The following is a 4,680-nucleotide window of genomic DNA, read 5'->3' on the forward strand; positions in this document are numbered from 1 at the left end:
TTTATGGATGCAAATCCCTTTTAGGTCCTTGTTCTCAGGCACTTTAACCTGGTTCAGACCCTTGGCTTGTCCTTTTCTCAGCTGGTCCCTGTCAGCCCGAGGGTCACCCAGGGATCCTGGCTCCTCTCCTGCTCTGTGGCACTGGGAACATCCAGCAGAGAGACAGGGACACCGTGGGCACAGGGGGAATTTGGCTGCCCCTGGGACATCTCTGCTCTCTTTGCCCATGAGATGCCCAGAGGGGTCCAGGAGGAAATTTTCAGAGGGTGATTTTGCTCAGCTCCTGCCTCAGTATTTTTGTGCACCTCCCATTATAGTCATTAGGTTTGTGTGGCTGTTCAACCCCTACATGCTCCACATTTGTGTTCTCCTCCTACCTTTTCAAAAATAGACATTTCAGCGATCTGCAGCATCACATTTGTTGCTGTGGAGACGATTGTGATGTTGCCAATGGAGATGTGACTTCACTGCCAAGCTCTGAAGGACAGGAACGTGGAGTGGGGCTCTGTTTCTCTCCTGGCCCATCCCTGCCCTCCCCTCTTCCCCCTGCAGCACCTTGAAGTGATGCTCACATCTGTCTTCTCTCAGCCTGAGCTGTGTTCTGGCACCACTGTGCACATGTAGCAGATGCAAATTGCCTCTAATTAGAGGTGGAACACTGGAGTGGTGTAATGATTTGTGGATTCTTGCCACACTCTTTTTACAACTTTACCAACAGCCTTTGGGCTGTAATTGTGTAGGAAGGATCCATCAGAGGTACAAGCACGGATGAATCGGCTAATATTCGGGGGAATGGCAGTAATTTCCTGGCTCTCTGCGTGGGCAATCCCGAAGCAAAGTGACAGGTTGGAGGGAGGGAAGGAAGGGGAGAGGGATGGGCAGAGTGACGAGCCATTATTGCTCCTGCTGCTGCTGCTGAGCGTCTGGCAAAAACACAGACCTTGCTCCCACCCTGCTGATACCCCTCGGTGTTTTAATGAAATTGGTGAGCTCCTGAGAGCAGGTTTGGCTTGAGAGAGGAGGGGAAAGCAGGAGAGGGCAGGATTTGGTCCGGGGGGAGCGGGCAGGGCCGTGGGAGGCTCTGCAGGAGCCCAGCAAAGGCCGCTCCGGCCAGGGAAGGACCAGTCTCTGGTGATGCTGGGATGCTCAGGGGCCAGCTCCTCTGGGAAGGAAAAATCCAGCTCTGGGAAGGAAAAATCCAGCTCTGGGAAGGAAAAACCCAGCTCCTTGGAGCAGCCCGGGCAATGCAGATTTTCCCCTGTAGAAAATTCCCAACCAAATGAGCTCTTTGCCCCTGGGGAGAGGGAGTGCTCTGGGAATTCGGTGGTGCCTCTCTCTCCCTGGCAGCCTCTCAGGCTGCCTCAGAAGTGGTTTGTGCTGTGATGGTAATTGGGTTTCAGCTGATTGCAGCAAAACTATGAATCAACTGCAGCCCATTTTTAATAATGAAAAACTGAAACATAACCAGAAATATATTCACAGTGCTACAGCTTTCAGTGATTATATGCAGCAACTGGTGCCTGCAGCCTCTTTTTGGACGCATATTCTCTATCTTGCCTTTCTTTTTTTTTTTTTTTTTTTTTAAGTTTATGCATCAGAAAAGAACCCAATATCCAGAGCAGCTGATTTGGCATGAGATGGAACTGAATGCAAGGATTAATAATGCTCTTTCTGTGCTCCAGTGCAGCCTCATTTCTGATGCTGTGCTGGGGGAGAGCTGCCTCTCGCTGCCCCAGGCCATCAGCAGGCAGCACAGAGCCTGGCAAGCCCAGGATGCTCCCAAAATCCCTGGTGAAAACGGGGCACTAACCTTAGTGCTGATAAGGGAAAGTGGATTTTAGCTCTCCTGAGGAAGATACCGTGCAGCACTGACGGGAGGAGAAGTTACTATGGTGATGAAGGCTATAAAACAGATGGAAATAAATATATGTATAATGCCTTTTAGGTATGATCTGACAAGAAGTGGTGACCTGTTTCCGTGGGACTCTGTGGAGACTGGAGTGTGCTCGCTGACACTTTGTGGGAGTGGGAAGGAGGGATGAGGGACGGTGTTTGTGTCACACAGCACTGCCAGGGGTCTGTGCTGCCCCAGCAGCCCCTCAACCCCACATTTCTCCCCTCCCCACTGCAGGCCTTGCACCCCCTCAGCTCCAGCTCTGGGGCTGTGCTGCCAGCTTAACTCCCCATCCTTTCCTCGCCTCCTGCCTGCACAGCCTGGCTTTGCTTGGTCAGACAAAGGACAGGAAAATGTCAGGGGCAGAGCTCTGGGTTCCTCCAGCCTCACCTCCTGCAGACCTGGCTCTGGGTGCTTCAGCTTCACACATTTCCTGGAGGGAAAAAGGGGATTCCATTTCCCCTGGCTTCTCCACCTCTCCCTGCCCTGCTGGACCCTTTCCAGCTGACCCTCAGTAATGGTTTGTTTTTCTCCTTCCATCATCTCCCCACAGCCCGAGGCAGCTTGGCCACTTGCACTCTTTCTGTCCCTTATCTTCATCAGTAAAATGCCAAAGTGAGTTACAGGAAGGATTTAGACAGCACTGAGGGTAATGTGATGATTACGTAGATTAATTTTGAATCCTTTTTTGTTTTCAGAATTTTCTTCATGACTCATGTTTGTTCACAAGATGCGATTATGGAAGATTTTAGAGCAATGGCATGCGTGCATTTGGGAAGGGCTGGTGTTGATTTAGAGGGGACCTGTCCAGTGAGAAGGTACAGGTGGAGCCTCAGGTGGGGAATGAGGAGTTTGTTTTCCTCCCAGCTGGTTCCCAGCTGCACCTGCAGCTCCCCAGAGTCAGCAAATACAGAGAGATGGCTCAAGGTGCCAAGCAGGGGCTGGGCAAGGCTGCTCTGCTCTACCTGCCAGGGCTCCAGGTGGGCTGGGAGGGAGCAGTGCCTGCTGTGCCTCCACAGCAGCCTCACACTGGGGCCCTGCCACTCGATCCCCACAGCCTTCCCACGCTCTTCCACGTGAGAAAACAACCAGGGGTCACTTCTTGGAAAAGGGGATGGCTCAAGGGGACACTCAGCTCCAGCCCTGCTGCTCTGAGCACAACACACAAAAATATGCATCTATCCATGCATATAAACTTTTTTGGGGGGGTTTATTTCCTCAGTCGGGATTTTGTTCTCCCAGAAGAGCTCCTGGTGAGCTGTGAAACCAACATTTTATGGGGGTGCTTCAGCCTCCCTGCAGGTGCCCTCTGCCTTACCTGGGCAGCTGCTGGCACCATCCTGCTGCCCCCAGGCCCCCTGTGCCCCTCTGGCTCCTGACACACAGAGCTCCCAGCCCTGGGGAGCCTTCAGAGGGTGCCAGAGCCCAGGGAAGAGCCTGGCAGAGCACAGAACACAGCAGGAATTGAGCTTTGCCCCGAGAGAGCAGAGCCTGGCTGGATCAGGGATTCATTCAGCTGCTGGGCTGGGCACGGGCGGTGTTTGGGCTAACCCAGAGCTGCTGTGGCCTGAGCCAATTCTCTGATTTATCCCTGCACTGGCACTCCTCGGGCAGATGAATCAGAGGAGTATTTGCATTCCCTAAATTTAGCCTGCATCTCTGTATCCAGCCTGTGTGCATGCTTGCATTTGCATTCTGTCACATTGAGCTGAGGGAGGTGCAGAACATTTTGGGTTGAGCAGGACCCCTCGTGGCCACTCCATCAGAATCTGGCATTCCCCAACCCCACTCAGCCTCCCTTGGGGTTTGATTGCAAGGGAAGGCTTCTCCAGTTATGCCAACAAAGTTTAAGAAGTGCATGAAAATATCCCAATTACACCGGGTTTATACCTCAGTTACCCCCATGAAAAGCTGCTCTGGTGTAATTGCATCAGCTTGAATCCACAAACCAACTCAACCAGTGGAATTTCCTCTGTGAGCAGCCTTTAAATCTCCCTAATGCTTTGTGTCCAAACTGTCCATTAGTGTTTGCTCCCATATCTTCCATTAAATGTAATTTACCATCACAATATTAAACAGTGCACAGCCAGCAGGGTCCTGCCCTGGGCTCACCTGTGTGCTCTGAGGGGGCTGGGGCTGTGAGCCTGCCATGGCACAGCTTATTCCTGCCATAAAATTGGGTGTTGCACCCTCCCCGTTCACTGCTGCTCTCCCACGGGATGGGGCAGGATCTGGGGTCTGCTGGAAGCACCAGGAGGAACCAGAAGAGCCAAATCCTGGGGCTCTTATCTCACATCTCCATTTGTAGGAAGGTTTTATCTCACAATCTGATTTCATTTTCGGTCCTGAGAATAAAAAGAAGCTCACAGGGGTCTGGGTTGTTTTTGAGGAAATTAATTCCCATTTTCATCCCTGCTGTGATCTGAAGTTATTTAAAGCCAAGGCAGAAGAAATGACAATGTTTGGGTACACCAGGAATTTACTCCACTAAAATGAAAGTTAACCCCCCAAACTGGAGCAGAGCAAGTTCTGTTCCTGCTGTGGCTTTTGTTGCTTGTTGTGTTGCTGTTTCCTTCCCCAGCAGAAGGAGCTGAGGGGTGGCAGGGTGCTTGGCACATGTCTGGGAGCTGGGGAAGCATCACTGTCCTGCTACTCAGGCACCAGGCCCTAAAGAAGATGTTAATGAAGCTTGAAATCACATTTGCATTGCAAATGATACAATTTGTTCTGGCTTTATACGGAATTACTTCGAACTGTTGGCTGCTTTGTTCCAATTGTGCATGTGA

General features: G+C 51.5%; 1 long non-coding RNA gene across 1 annotated transcript; it reads left to right on the forward strand.

Annotated features, from left to right (window-relative positions):
* Positions 1–497: 497 nt before the first annotated feature.
* On the forward strand, positions 498–1,959 carry LOC111938402 (uncharacterized). Its single transcript, XR_002868972.2, has 2 exons — positions 498–756; positions 1,587–1,959. It is a non-coding gene; the product is annotated as an uncharacterized LOC111938402 (long non-coding RNA).
* Positions 1,960–4,680: the final 2,721 nt, after the last annotated feature.

The sequence above is a fragment of the Cyanistes caeruleus genome, chromosome 16 (assembly GCF_971803275.1).
Source record: "Cyanistes caeruleus chromosome 16, bCyaCae1.hap1.1, whole genome shotgun sequence".
NCBI classification, from domain to species: Eukaryota; Metazoa; Chordata; class Aves; order Passeriformes; family Paridae; genus Cyanistes; species Cyanistes caeruleus.